This window comes from Halichoerus grypus, chromosome 12, assembly GCF_964656455.1.
Source record: "Halichoerus grypus chromosome 12, mHalGry1.hap1.1, whole genome shotgun sequence".
Classification (NCBI taxonomy): domain Eukaryota; kingdom Metazoa; phylum Chordata; class Mammalia; order Carnivora; family Phocidae; genus Halichoerus; species Halichoerus grypus.
In genome coordinates, this window is record NC_135723.1 from 93234233 (window position 1) to 93250179 (window position 15947).

Genomic DNA, 15947 nt, shown 5'->3' on the forward strand with positions numbered 1-15947 from the left:
AAATCCTGAATTAAAGAAAAAAATCCACAAATGAAAGTACAATATTCAGAAACCATTGACAATAAAACACTACGTATCAATGCAGCCGAAACAATACTTAAAAGAGAAAATCAATAGATTCAAATGCACTTATCAGAGGAAAAAACAGATCTGAAAATACATTGTTTGATGTAAGATAGAACAATAATTATAACAAAAAACCTCGAGTAGAAAGAAAATAAATTTTAATAGCCAAAATTAATGAAGGAGCAAATGAATAAGTGCATTAATGGGCGCTTGGGTGTCTCAGTCGGTTGAGTGTCCAACTCTTGGTTTCGGCTTAGGTGACCCATGAGATCAAGCCCCAGGTTGGGCTCTGTAATCAGTGGGGAGTCTGTTTGGGGATTCTCTCCCTATGCCCTCCCCCGACTCGTGTGCGTGCACATGCTCTCACTCTCTCTCTCTCTCAAATAAATAAATAAATAACCTTTAAAAAAATTAAGTACATTAAGTTAAACTAAGGATTAATTCTTTGAAGAAATTAATATTGATCAATCCCCTGAAAATTTCAAAAAGGAAATAAAGAATCAAAAAGGTAAAAAAAACACACAGATAAAGATGAACGATATGGAGGACAGTATTACAAACAACTCCAAATAACTGAAAATTTAGTTGAAATAGGCATTTACATGAAAATCTAAGTTGCCAAAATCAACTCAAGAAAACTTGGAAACCCTAGGTAGTAAGCCTGTAAAGAAACTAAAAGGTTGTAAAACGTGTATCCAATAGAAATACCAGGGCCTAAGGTTTTATATCCCTTTCCTTAAAGGGATGAAGGATAACAGGTGCCATTTTATCTTCCTCCACGGTCTGGAGATGCCATGTGGTTGGAGTTCCCTAACTATAGTAAACAACTGACACACACACTCAAGCAGTTTTGCACTCAAACTCAGACTTAAATCCCCCTTTTAACTAATGGAGTTAATAAAATACCTGTATTCAGATACTTCCTATGACACATACACACAATAACACAGAAAAGAGAGACAGAGAATCAACAGATGAATGAATAGATTGAGATGGCACAACATTAGTGGCGTGAAAAATGTCCAACAATTTTCTGTTACTACCTCACAAAAGAGGACAAGCGTCAATTTCCCTAATAATTCAAATTACTGAAAGGAAAGTGGAATTTTTGCTTTTTCTACTATTTAGTTATTATTTAAAGTTAAATTCGGGGTGCCTGGGTGGCTCAGTTGGTTAAGCATCTGCCTTCAGCTTGGGTCATGATCCCAGGGTCCTGGGATTGAGCTCCAGGTTGGGGTCCCTGCTCAGTGGGGAGCCTCCTTCTCCCTCTCCCTCTGCTGCTCCCCCTGCTTATACTCTGTCAAATAAATAAAATATTTAAAAAATATATTAAAAGTTAAATTCAAAAGGTTCCCCAGATGAAAAATATTCTGGGCACTGATTAAACGTTCTTTATTTTTTTCCAATATAAAGACTATAGCCAATACAATTTACATAATCAATACAGCAAAAATTTATACAATTTTAAAAGTTGACAGCAAAAGAACCAAACAGCTCAAATGGCCAGATTCACTTTTCTGCTTATTTTTGATTATTGCCAGTCCCAATTTACATAATGGACATTAAATATAGCTAAAGAGAAATAAAATGGAAGACAGTGTCATCAACATGACAACTCTGTGAGCAAATTACCTTAAACTCTACTATCACACACTTTAAAATGACTGATAAAAAGTCATAAAAATGACTTTTAATCAGTCATTCTAAAGTCCACCAACAACAGGCTTCTATGAACAAACTCAGGAATAATACACAAAAACTGACAGTGGATACATTATGAGAAGTAAGACTAGAGCTCTGTCAGAATGGAAGTTAAAGTTACCCTTCCTTGGGTCGCCTGGGTGGCTCAGTTGTTAAGCATCTGCTTTTGGCTCAGGTCATGATCTCAGGGTCCTGGGATCGTGTCCCGCATTGAGCTCCTTGCTTGGCGGGGGGCCTGCTTCTCCCTCTGCCTGCCACTCCCCGCCTGCTTGTGCTCGCTCTCTCTCTCTCCCCCTCTCCCTGACAAATAAATAAAATCTTTAAAAAAAGAAAAATAGTAACAATTAAAAAAAAAAAGTTACCCTTCAATGTATATGCTTTTGTATTTTTTAAAACTTTTTGGCAATTTTCAATAAAAACTAGTTACAAATTTTTGAAATTATATATAAATTTAAAGCCATAATGAATCAGTGTAGTCACTCTATTAACAGGTTTTTTAAGATTTTATTTATTTATTTGACAGAGAGAGAGACACAGCGAGAGAGGGAACACAAGCAGGGGGAGTGGGAGAGGGAGAAGCAGGCTTCCCGCGGAGCAGGGAGCCCGATGTGGGGCTCGATCCCAGGACCCTGGGATCGTGACCTGAGTCGAAGGCAGACTCTTAACGACTGAGCCACCCAGGCGCCCCCAACAAGTTTTTTTTTTTTGCATATCAAGACCAAGTATTAATCAGGTAAAAAATTTATCTAATTAGAACTAAGTTTTTATGATTAAAACTATATTCAAATAAAAAGGTTAAAGATAAAATGTTTAACTACTGAAATTTACTTATTTAAATAAGATTATAAGAAAGTGATATTTCTAAAGAGATATTCACATATCAGATAAATCTGATTCTTCTAGAATGTTTTGTGGTTATTTTTGGTGGATCCAGTTTATGTCATCCTACTTTAACATTTAAGGAGATTTTCAATACTAATACACACTCGTGTATTTTATGATCTTATGCATATTTTTTGGGGTGCATAGTTCTGTGAAATTTTATTTAAATCCAATTAATTAACATATAATGTATTATTTGTCAGGGGTACAGGTCTGTGATTCATCAGTCTTACATAATACCCAGTGCTCGGTGCACCTGGGGGGCTCAGTTGTTAAGCATCTGCCTTTGGCTCGGGTCATGATCCCAGGGTCCTGGGATGGAGCCCCGCCATCAGGCTCGCTGCTCAGCGGGGGGCCTGCTTCTCCCTCTCCCACTCCCCCTGCTTGTGTTCTCTCTCTTGCTGTGTCTCTGTCAAGTAAATAAATAAAAATCTTTAAAAAAAAAATACCCAGTGCTCATTACAACACATACCCTCCCCAATGTCCATCACCGAGTGATCTTACACATATTTTAGAAATAAGCCAGCTAACTATGGATCACACACACAAAAATAGCTCCAAATGAAGACGTTTTGACATTTCTAAGGATACACCCATCATTCTACATCTACCATTCTAAACTTGAAAGTTTTTATATTTTGCAAGCAAAATACTGATACTAAACCAATCCAGCACCATTTCATCCACAGACTTAACATCACACACACACGCACACACCTTGTTCCACAAAAGTCAAATAAGGACATTAAAAAAAAATCAGTTTGTAATTTTCCCTTCCACCTTCCCCCAATTCTATGACTCTGAAGTACTCAATGTCAACATTTTGAGTCATTTTCTTCCATATTTTTCTCTCTGCCTTTATGTTCTTTTTAAAAACAAAACCAGGATTACACTTGATATATTATTACTTGGCAACTATCATGGTTCTGGTAATTTTGTGTTCAAGTTTACTCAACCAAATATTAAGACATACACATTCTGGTTATTGGAACATTTTGCTCAACAATGCAGCAGCACACAATAGTTAAACAATCACACATTTACCAGGGCTTTTATTATTTTATTTATTTATTTATTTGACAGAGGGAGACAGTGAGAGAGGGAACACAAGCAGGGAGAGTGGGAGAGGGAGAAGCAGGCTCCCCGTGGAGCAGGGAGCCTGATGCGGGGCTCGATCCCAGAAACCTGGGATCATGACCTGAGCCGAAGGCAGACGCTTAACGCAGAGCCACCCAGCCCCCCTACCAGGACTTTTATTTTTGCGGGATAGATTCCCTAAAGGGCAATTGCTGGATTAAAAGATGGACACAAACACACAATTTTAAAATTTGTAATAAACATTAACATATACTTTTGCAAAAGGCTTTACAAATTATCAATCCTTTCTTTTTCATTAATTTTTTTTTAAAGTAGGCTTCATACCCAGCATGCGGGGCTTGAACTCCCCACCCTGAGATGAAGACCTGAGCTGAGATCAACAGTTGGATGCATAACCAACTGAGCCAACCATTGAGCATCCCTAGAAATTTTCAATCCTTAGTCAGTACCTGTATCTCAATCCTATCAGCAACTCAGTCTCATCATGCCCAAACAGGTGCTGATAGGTTCCTGATTTTCCTATAGTCCAGCGAAGAAGTGATGTTATTATTTTTTATTTATTTTTTGCTACAATACCAATGGACAAAACATAATCTTGCTGTTAATACTAACTTCCTGGGGCACCTGGGCAGCTCAGTTGGTTAAGTGTCTGCCTTCAGCTCAAGTCATGATCCCAGGGTCCTGGGATCGAGCCCCAAATCGGGGTCCCTGCTCCACGGGGAGCCTGCTTCTCCCTCTCCCTCTGCCTGCTGCTCCCCCTGCTTGTGCTGTCAAATAAATAAAATCTTTAAAAAAAAAAAAAAACCAACTTCCTTCTCTACTAATGAGATTATCTACTCAGACGTGAATCTGCATGTGTTGTTTTATGAATTACAGGTTTATATCTTTTGTCCACTCTTAATGCAGTGTCATTTTCTTATCAATTTGTGAGAGCTCTCTGTATATTAGGGCTGTTAATCCTTTGTTAAGTGTCAGGGTTTTTTTGTTTGTTTTTTACAGATTTTATCTCTTTGAGAGAGAGAGTGAGATTGGGGGAGAGAGAGAGAGATCATGAGCACGGGGGAAGAGCAGAGGGAGAAGCAGACTCCTCGGTGAGCAGGGAGCCTGATTTGAGACTCAATCCCAGGACCCTGGTATCATGACCTGACCTGAAGGCAGACGCTTAACCGACTGAGCCATGCAGACACCCAAGTGTCAGTTTTTTCCATTGTCTATCACATCTTTTCCTTTTATGTGCACACTATTATCTTACAAAAATCCTGAATTTTTATATATTCAAGTGTGTCAATCTTTTCCTTTATACTTCTTGGATTTCCTAACTTGCTTAGTTCTGCTCCATCCTCCAAATTGAGAAAAGCACTAGAACTTCCTAGTGGCTAAGAGCATGGGCTTTGTGGTCCTAATACTTTGGATTAAATCTTATTTCACCACTAACCAGTTGTGAATACTTGGGCAATTTCCTAATTTGTCTCCTCAACTACAGAATGGGAATGATGAAAGTACCTACTTCATAAGGTAGTGAGGGAAGGGACTAAATTAATATATGTCAAAACCTTAGAATAGAACATACAGAATTACCAAAATGCTTGTGTTTATTATTTAAGTTGGATCTGGAATTAACAATGGTCCTCAAAGTTTACCATGCACAGAATCACTAAAACAGCGTGTTAAAATATAGATTGTAGAGCCTCATGTCCAGAGTTTCTGATTCAGTAAGTCTTCAATAGAGCCTGCATTTTTTAATAGGGTTCCAGGTAATGCTGATGCTGCTGGTTGTGGGCACCTCACTTTCAGAACCACGTATTTAGAATTAAAAGAATGTTTCTTAAATCTCTAAAAAGTTAATGTTACAGTATATGGGATCAGTTTTCTACAGATGATTTCCAGTTTATTTAATTACATCTCCTTAGTGTACAGATAGTGTACATGGGATCTATATTGGTTCCTTTCATGTCTGAAAATATCTTGGCTAGGTATGGGATTCTTTTTTTTTTTTTAAGATTTTATTTATTTAGGGCGCCTGGGTGGCTCAGTTGTTAATCGTCTGCCTTCTGCTCAGGTCATGATCCCAGGGTCCTGGGATCGAGCCCCGCATTGGGCTCCCTGCTCCGCGGGAAGCCTGCTTCTCCCTCTCCCATTCCCCCTGCTTGTGTTCCCTCTCTCGCTATGCCTCTCTGTCAAATAAAATCTTTAAAAAAAAAAAAAAAGATTTTATTTATTTATTTGACAGAGAGAGAGCATAAGTAGGCAGAGTGGTAGGCAGAGGGAGAGAGAGAAGCACGCTCTCCGCCGAGCAGGAGCCCGATGCGGGACTCGATCCCAGGACCCCAGGATCATGACCCAAGCTGAAGGCAGCCGCTTAATAACCGACTGAGCCACCCAGGCGCCCCATGGGTATGGGATTCTTAAATGTACTTTTTTCTCTCCATAGAGAGAAATGCCAATGTTGACTTATCTTTCCTTTCTGTTCTGTCTACAAGCTTCTGATCATCTGTATCCCTGATACTCAGGAATCTCATCAGGAAATGTAACTTTTGCTTGTTATTCTTTCTTCAGCTCAGAGATACAGTCTTCTATTGTTTTTCATTTCTCTGCTTTTTTCATTCTAAAAATCCCTCAATTCATATATTAGATTTCCTGAGTATATATTCTAAGTCACTCACATTTTTACTCATGAATTCCATTTCTGTGTATTTTTCCTTTTTCATTGTCAAATACTGATTAATCACTTATGTACCCAAGACTATTCTAGGCTCTAGCCACATAGCAGTAAACAAAATCCCTGCCTGCACAGAGTATACATTCAGGTAGGGGAACAGACAAACAGGAAAACAAACATAACAATTTCCAACAGTGATAAGTGCTTTGAAGAAAATTCAATCTAGGTAAGGGAGAGAGAATAGAGGAGAGGCTCTTTTAGAAAGAGCAATTTGTGGTCAAGAAAGGTCTTATCAGAGGTGATGACATTTGAACAGATAGGAGAATGACCTGAGGAAGCTTGAGAGAATACCCCTCAGGCAGAGAAAAAAATAGCAACTACTGAGAAAAGCCCTAGGTTAGAAGTGTGCCTTGGAGATCGCAAAAAAACAGGAAAGCCAATGTAGCTGGTGTTAAGAAAATGCAGATAGTGCAAAACAACAGTTCTCAAACTTCTTGGTCTTGGGATCACTTTACACTCTTAAAAATTATTGAGGATCTCTAAAAGCTTTTGGTTATGTGGGCTATATCTATTGATAGTTGCCATACTAGAAAGTAAGACTGAGAAATTGTCAAACTATTAATTTAATAAGAAATCCACCATGTAACATTTTTAAGTACATTGTCCAAAACAAAAAAAAATTTAGTGAGAAGAATGACACTTTTTTTCCCCCCCAAAGATTTTATTTATTTGACAGAGAGAGACACAGCAAGAGAGGGAACACAAGCAGGGGGAGTGGGAGAGGGAGAAGCAGGTTTCCCGCCGAGCAGGGAGCCCGATGCGGGGCTATCCCAGGACCCCAGGATCATGACCTGAGCCTAAGGCAGACGCTTAATGACTGAACCACGCAGGCGCCCCAAATGACACTGTTTTACATCTTTACAATTCTTTTTAATGACTAGCTTAATAGAAGATAGCTGGACTCCAATATGTTTCTGCAGGAATCTGTAGCAATAACCACATGTCAACGAACAACTGAAAACTCCATTTCACACTCATGAAAATCCAACTAAAAATTAAGTAACATCTTGGTATATTTTATATTAATAACATCTTGGTATTTTTTATATCCCTGTGGATCCCTGGAAAGAGCCTTGGGGGCCTCTGGCTATCTCCACATTTTGAGAATCACTAGTTTAGAAGATAAAGTGACAGAGGCAGGCAGGGGCCAGATTATATAGACCTTGAAAATCATAGTTAAAAAGTCTAGATTCCATTTTAAATGAATGTGGTCTTCTTTTTTTTTTTTAAGATTTTATTTATTTAAGAGAGAGCATGAGGGGTGGGGGGGGGGACAGAGCAGACGGAGAGGGAGAAGCAGGCTGACTCGACTGGATCCCAGGACCCTGGGATCATGACCTGAGCCGAAGGCAGATGCCTAACCAACTTGAACCCTGGGATCATGACCTGAGCAGAAGGCAGACGCCTAACCAACTTGACCAAGCCACCCAGGCTCCCCTTAAGTGTGGTTTTCTAAGCAAAGAAGTAACATAAATTACATCTTAAATGATCACTCCCATTGCTATGTAGAGTAGAGAATGTAAGGCGGCAAAACCATTTAGAAGGTTATTGCAGTAACTGGGTACATGAAAGCTAAGACTAAGGTGGTGACTATGGAAGTAGTGAGAAGTGGTACAGCGGTTCAAGATATATTTCAAAGGTAGTGCCGATGAAACTCACTAGAAGACTGGATCCTGGATCTGAAGAAAAAAGATCTTACTTGATCTTGTAGAACAGAAATTCGGTTCTTAGCCGTGGTTTCTTTTTTTTAGTTTGTCTCTGAAATTTATACATTTGGGAATTAGTTCCAGAGAAAATTCTCCTGGCTCCATGTTTGAAATATATCCTTTATCAGATTACTTCTTACCACTTGCCCTGCTATCACCTTAGTCCAAGTGACCATCATCTCTCCCCTAGAATCTCCAATGATTTGTTCACTGAACTCACAGATGATTAGAGTAAAAAGAAAACAGGAAATTGTGGATAATGCATTTTAAGTATGGTTGACACATGCAAAAACACATGGAACTCCAGTCAGAGCATTTTAATCAAACAAAAGGCTTTGGCCCTATATCAAAATATAGGCATAGGACAATACATTTTTTATGTTTTAAATTAAAATATGGTATTTATATCTTAATTTCCTTAAAAATTTTTCCACTTTAACCATCTTCAATTAACAACCAACTGCTGGTACTGATTGCATAATAGAAGCATCCACTTAAATAGCAAATGTAAATAGCAACATACTTTTCGTTTGCTCTTAAAACAAAGGACATCTCAAGTTCAAAGATCACAGCTGTGGAGGTAATACACCTTAATAATCTATGAAAACTCAAATAAACCTTAAATTGATAAAAATATTCAAACAAGAAAGAAATGAGATAATTACACATGTAATTCCTGTAAAACATTCTACTTGCTGTAAAAAGTACAGAATGTCTACAGCCCTTTCTATTTAAAATATAAGCAAGTTCTAGACACCAACCTCTGTGTTGCTTTGGTCAACTTTGTTGATTTTTATCTCAAATAAGGAATAACAGTATTATTTTTCCTTAATTTTTTTGAGTATAGTTGACACACAATGTTACATTAGTTGCAGGTATGCAACATAGCAATTTGACAAGTTTATACATTATGCTATGTTCACAAGTGTAGCTACCACCTGTCACCATACTGTTTTTTTCTTTCTTTTAAGCACAACTGAACCACCTGCTTCAAAAGAGAACACATAAAGGATAATTTTCCTATAGCTCTATGCTATGAAAAGCAAAGCAAAGCAGTCACTTAATCTTCCTATTTCCTTGCCATCCTTGGCAAACATTCTGCACTGTGATCTTAAGGAGTCTACCTTGAACATAGTTAAGATTTTAACCACTACATTTGGAATCCACCACAAGATGCCCTTCTGTACCATCTTATTAGATCCTGTTTAGTCACATCTTATGATACCATTTTATCCCCCCAAGGCAATTCTGTTTTTCCTCCAGGTTCCTTTATTTACTTCTCCAGTTAGCCGTGTGAGATATTTTAAGACCTGACGTTTAAACTATGGTACACATTTTTTCAAGGCTTCTAAAAATGTTTTTAGGTATTTCTAGCTATTTAACATTGTTTAAATACTCAGTAAATGTGAGGCACTGTTGGGAGCACCAGACACATAAAACTTTGTCCTATCCTTATAATGTACTGCAGTTATTTTTATTTAAACAATTCTAAGCCCACATTTTGTTTCAGTTCCTTTTTCTAAAGATGAATAACCACACAATGGATTATTTTGGCTTTCTCCCTTCCTGATAAACTATTATATATATTCGAATGGTGATTACTTAATTACATACTAATTTATCCACAGACCTCTTTGCCTACTAACTAGAACTAATCCAAAATATGTTGTGTATGTAAAATAAAAAGATAGCCATTTTATTGCATGTTCTGTGCCTGTCAGGTTATAGATATACACTGGCTCATTTAATCATTACAACACAGTAAGATAGTATGTATTCCATTATATAAATGAGTGGTAAGGTTCATTAAGGTTAAGTAACTTGCCCAAATTCACACCAAGAGGGACTGGAATCCAGATCCATCTCGCACAGTAATAAGAAATAAAGATGGTATCTTCAATAAAGGCTTCAAACAAATCACAAATTCAATGACCATCTACAGTAGACCTTGGCAATAAAACAGGATTTAACCAACATATCCGTTATATGCAAAGAACTATAGGCTTTGGAGACATGGAGATAATCAGACTCTACTTTTTAGATAACAGTTTAAAAGGGATATAAACTATCTTTTACTTCTCTAGAAGACCTCAATTTAAGTCAGCTCCCCATTATAGAAGTTCTTAAACTTCCTAGTTTTTCGTTTTTCTTTTCCTTTCTTTTCTTTCTCTTTCTCTCTCTCTGCCTTTCTTTCTGCCTGTCTGCCTTCCTTTCTTCCTTCCAAGATTTTATTTTTCCGTAACATCTACAACCAACATGGGGCTTGAACCTCCAACTACAAGATCAAGTTGCATGCTCTACCCACCGAGCCAGCCAGGAGCTCCTTAAACTTCCTGGTTTCAGAATCCCTCTATAATCTTAAAAATTATGGAGGACTTTCAGAGCTTTTATTCATGTAGGTTATAGCTTTCAATGTTTACCATATTAAAAAGTATAACCAAGAAATTTTTATTTTTTATTTTATTTTTAAAAGATTTTATTTATTTATTTGACAGAGAGAGAGAGAAAGAGCACAAGTAGGCAGAACACCAGGCAGAGGGAGAGGGAGAAGCAGGCTCTCCGCTGAGCAGGGAGCCCGATGAGGGGCTCGATCCCAGGACCCTGGGATCATGACCTGAGCCGAATGCAGACACTTAACCGACTAAACCACCCGGGCACCCCAAGAAATTTTTATTTTTAATTCATTTAAAAATTACACACAAACCCATTAACTCAACTGATCTATTTTTTATGAAAAAAATAACTACATTTTCCAAAACAACAAAATAATGAAAAGGGAAAGTGCTATTTCTTATATTTTTTATAGTATCATTAATATCTGTGTTAACAGAAGACATCTGGATTCTCTTATCTTCTGCATTCAGTCTGTTGCACTATCACACATTTTATCACTGGATCCTCATGAGAGAATGAGAGTGAAAAGGCAAACAGTGTCTTAGTATTATGAAAATAGTTTTGAGGGGCGCCTGGGTGGCTCAATCGTTAAGCGTCTGCCTTCAGCTCGGGTCATGATCTCAGAGTCCTAGGATTGAGCCCCAAATTGGGCTCCCTGCTCAGTGGGAAGCCTGCTTCTCCCTCTCCCACTCCCCCCTGCTTGTGTTCCCTCTCTCGCTGTCCCTCTCTGTCAAAGAAATAAATAAAATCTTAAAAAAAAAAAATAGTCCTTCAAAGCATCCTTTACTATTCCTTCATAGCACCTTTCAAAAATTTATAATTACATTTGTGTGCACAGATTATGTTCAAGGTCTGTGTTATCTCTAGACTACAGGTTCCATAGTGACTGTTTTTGTACATGAATATGTCCACGATGTCTACACATTTTGCCCAACACACAGTCATCACAAAAATATCTACTGAATTATCATACTATAATAATATAAAGAAACTACTGTGGTTAAAAGAGGGTAAATGGACAATATGTGTCTGGAAGCAAATTTGGAAGACTTCCTATTTGACTTGGATCCTAAAGGATAGTTAGAATTTTGTTAAAGGTAGGTGGGTGTGGGTGGGTGTAAGAGTATTCCAGCCACAGTAAACAATCATCAGTGGCATCTAGGTACAAGTTATGTTCCTAATAAGTCTTGTAATAGTATGGTTTGGGAGGAAATAAAGGTAATAAAGGTAAGCTGAAAAATCTTCAATGAAATTTGGGTTTTATTTTTTTTAAGATTTTATTTATTTATTTATTTGACAGAGAAAAACACAGCAAGAGAGGGAACACAAGCAGGGGGAGTGGGAGAGGGAGAAGCAAGCTTCCCGCAGAGCAGGGAGCCCGATGGGGGCTCCATCCCAGGACCCTGGGGTCATGACCTGAGCTGAAGGCAGACGCTTAACAACTAAGCCACCCAGGCACCCCTGGCTTTTGTTTTAGAGACAAAAGCCAAATGGTCAACATCCATGGTTTAAATTCCTTATACCACTATTTACTAGATGGGCTTGGATATGTTTATTCCAAATCTTATTCTGCTCATACTTCACAAGGCTATTGTAATGGTTTTATGAGATCATAATTTTGTGTGTTATTTTGTTTACTGGCATTACTCTAAACTATTATCCTTTCTCCCTGGACTACTACTTATAAAGCCATCTTTAAAAAAAAAAAAAAAAGATTTTATTTATTTATTTGAGAGAGAGAGAAAGCTGGGGCTGGGCCAGGGAGGGGAGCAGAGGGAGAGGGACAAGCAGACTCCACATCAAGCGCAGAGCCAGACTCGGGGCTCAATCCCATGACCCCAAGATCATGACCTAAGCCTACATCAAGAGTCGGACGCTTAACCAACTGAGCCATCCAGGTGCCCCTACTTACAAAGGCATCTTAACTGGTTTCCCCATTTCTTTTGCCCTATTCCCATTCCTCTCTCATTCATTCTCCATAGTCAGAGTGAAATCCCTAAAACACAAATCTGATCACATCACTTTCCCTGCTTAAACCTTTTAATGGCTCCCCAGTGACTCAAAATAAAACCTTAACTTCTTAGCACAGATTACAAGATCCTAAATGATGCCACAATATCTACCTCCTGCCTTATCAGGCACTATTCTTCCCATCCCTTACTCAATAAACTCAACAACACTGACCTTCCAGCAGGAAAGCCTTTACACAAGCTACTTTTTCTTCTTGGAAAATTCTACCAAGCACTTTCCAAACAAGCACAGCTTTTCCAGATAGAAGAGATCTTCAGATCTCACTTCCTCAGAGAGGCCTATCCCGATCACTCTCCCCCAGTCTATACTGGATGCACATTAAACTCCACAGTACCTGGTATTTTTTCCTTTGGGCACATAATCACAATTCGGAATTTGTGTGTGTGTGTACGTATTTTTTTTTTTTATAATTTGTTTAATGGATGTCTGATTACAGAGACCACATCTAAGCCAGCACATACAATTTTTTTAAAAATTGCAGTTTTTATTGTTATAAATGGCTTTTGATCTGATTAGACATATAGTTTAGATGTTTACTCTGGCAACAATGTTTAGGTTAACTAACAAGCCAGAGAGGCACTGGAGGCAAAGAGTACCATTAAAAACATGCCACAATTATAGGCAAGAAGTAATGAGAGTCTGAACTACTGCTGATAGATTTAATATCCTCACAATAATCCTGTAAGGTAGCAAGGAGGAAGCTAAGGTTGTTCTAAGACAGTAAATGGCCATTCCATAAGAGAAAGTTTCAAAACTTTTCATATAATATAGCTATGAGTTTAGATGACCAGAAAAGTAGAGAAACTATAATTCCAACTTCACAAAGTAAATCACCACAATTGTAATACTGAAGTGGGTACAAAAGAAACCCCTTTATTCAATGTAATAAAGTCTGGTGGTTGGTTAACTGAACAGATTTGTTAAATCAGAGAATCATAAGCAATGATAGAATCTTAAACATCTTATTTTACTTAAAACTGTAAAATGAACAGTCATTCTCCAATCCTTGATGTAGGGCAAGGGATCTTCCTTTAACAATAACCCATACTTAATCTGACAGCAAATACTTTTTTTTAACGGGAACTATCAGTTAACCTGATGAGTTGGTTAAGTGTAAGTCAATTAAGAGAACTTAAACTATTTTCCCCTTTTGAATACTATAGTTGAAATGATGGAAAATGAATAGTAATTTACAATGTGATGGCCAAATGCATGGTTTACACAAATGAGGGCACACAGGAGACTCTTTATTAGGGTTGTAGGCAGACAACATTATTTAGTAATGTATTCATCAAGAAAATTAAGAAAAATTCAGATTTTTCATATTTAATATTTACAGAACCACCCTCACTTAGGGTTAATAGATAGATATGTCAGATACAGTTAAGAGGTATGTGGAAGACTTGCCATTCCACACGGCAGAACGCTTGATGGTGGTGGTGTTCTCATTCTTCTTTGCACATTTGTCTTACTGTGACACGCTACAGCTTAAACACTGAGTTAAGTAAATGTATGGTTATTATCTAGTTTTAACTAAAGTAAACCTTATGAAATAGACATGAGGCTTGAAAGGAACTCATACCAAAAAATCTCAGACCTCCTACTGAACCTAACACTACTGCTGCTAGAGAAAAAGGCAAAGCTGACATGTTGTGTGCTCCTAGTACAAGCTGTTTGGCAGCCACAATACAGGATTAAAACAATGATCTGATCCAGTAGTTCTCAACCAGGGCTGACTCTTGGCAGTGTCTGAAGATACTCTGATTGTAAGAATTGAGGGGAGGGTACTATTGGCACCTAGTAGGGAGAGACCAGGGATGCTGCTTAACATCCTATAATGCAAAGGACATCTCCCCAAGCCAAGAATTATCCAGGCCAAAATGTCAACAGTGCCCAGTTTGAGAAATCCTGACCTAATCAGATCTGACAAGAAACTAGCCAGTTTTAAAAAATTATCCAGATTATTCAAAATACAGATGCGTATCCACTATCATTAATGATGAACCTTGCCATAAGAGTGTAATGGCCTGAGATATTAGCTAGAGATAAACAAAACCATCAAAATTCCTTTCACTTTTAGCTTAGTTTTTAAAAATTTATTTTTGTACAGAACACACGTGATTTATAAGACAAACATGTATTGGGGGTAATGAATTTTACTGATAATATAAAAAATTTTAAAGTCTGAAGATTCAAACAACGAAAGCTAATAAAGAGGTATCAGTACATTGACATAAGTAGAGTTTATCAAAATTCTAATTTAAATTCCTAGCTAAAAGAATCTGGTAAAGAAATGTTTTATTCTCGGGCGCCTGGGTAGCTCAGTCGGTTAAGCGTCTGCCTTTGGCTCAGGTCACGATCCCAGAATCCTGGGATCGAGTCCCGCATCAAGCTCCCTGCTTGGCGGGGAGTCTGCTTCTCCCTCTCCCCTCTGCTCGTGCGCGCTCGCTCTCTCTCAAATAAATAACATCTTAAAAAAAGAAAGAAAGATTGGGGCGCCTGGGTGGCTCAGTCGGTTAAGCGACTGCCTTCAGCTCAGGTCATGATCCCAGGGTTCTGGGATCGAGCCCCGCATCGGGCTCCCTGCTCCGCGGGAAGCCTGCTTCTCCCTCTCCCACTCCCCCTTCTTGTGTTCCCTCTCTCACTGTCTCTCTCTCTCTGTCAATTAAATAAATAAATAAAATCTTTAAAAAAAAAAAAAAAAAAAAAAAAAAAGAAAGAAAGAAAGGTTTTATTCTCTAGGACAAGCACAACCCAGGGTATTAAACTGATTCAAGATTATAATCCAGATTGAAAACCATCAGTAGGAAACCAGTCAAGGTGCCAAAAGTATAAAGAAAACATGAGCTGTCAATTGTGGTTAACAAACTGACAAGAGTAACTGTACGTGATACAACAGTAAGTGAGGAAGCTCCAATAGCATGGTGGTTAAGAGCATGTCCTCTGTAATCACAGTGCCTGGGTCCAAATCCCAGATCTTCCACTTAAGCAATGTACCCCTAGCCAAGTTGCATAACTTTTCTAAACCTACTGTTTCATCTACAAAATGGGAATTACAATATCTAATTCTTTTGGCCCTTGTGAAAATATATGGGATAGCATAATAGTTTAGAGCACAAGCTTTAAAATCAGAATCAGCTCTGACACTTATTAGCTCTGTAATCTTGGACAAAGTACTTAACTCCCAAGTGTCAGTTTCTTCATCTATAAAACATTTAAATTAAAATATAAATTTTATTATATAATTATGTAGAGAAAAGTTTATAAAACGTATCCACAGTTTAAAGAATGACTGTAAAGTTAAGAAACAGCACTGCCAGTACCTTAAAAGCTTCCCACATGTCCCTTCT

General features: G+C 37.9%; 1 protein-coding gene across 3 annotated transcripts in view; it reads right to left on the minus strand.

The window, feature by feature from the left end:
* The window catches only part of BRAF (B-Raf proto-oncogene, serine/threonine kinase), a 165533-nt gene that overhangs the window by 120492 nt on the left and 29094 nt on the right, over positions 1-15947 (minus strand). The gene's annotated exons all lie outside the window — the stretch shown is intronic.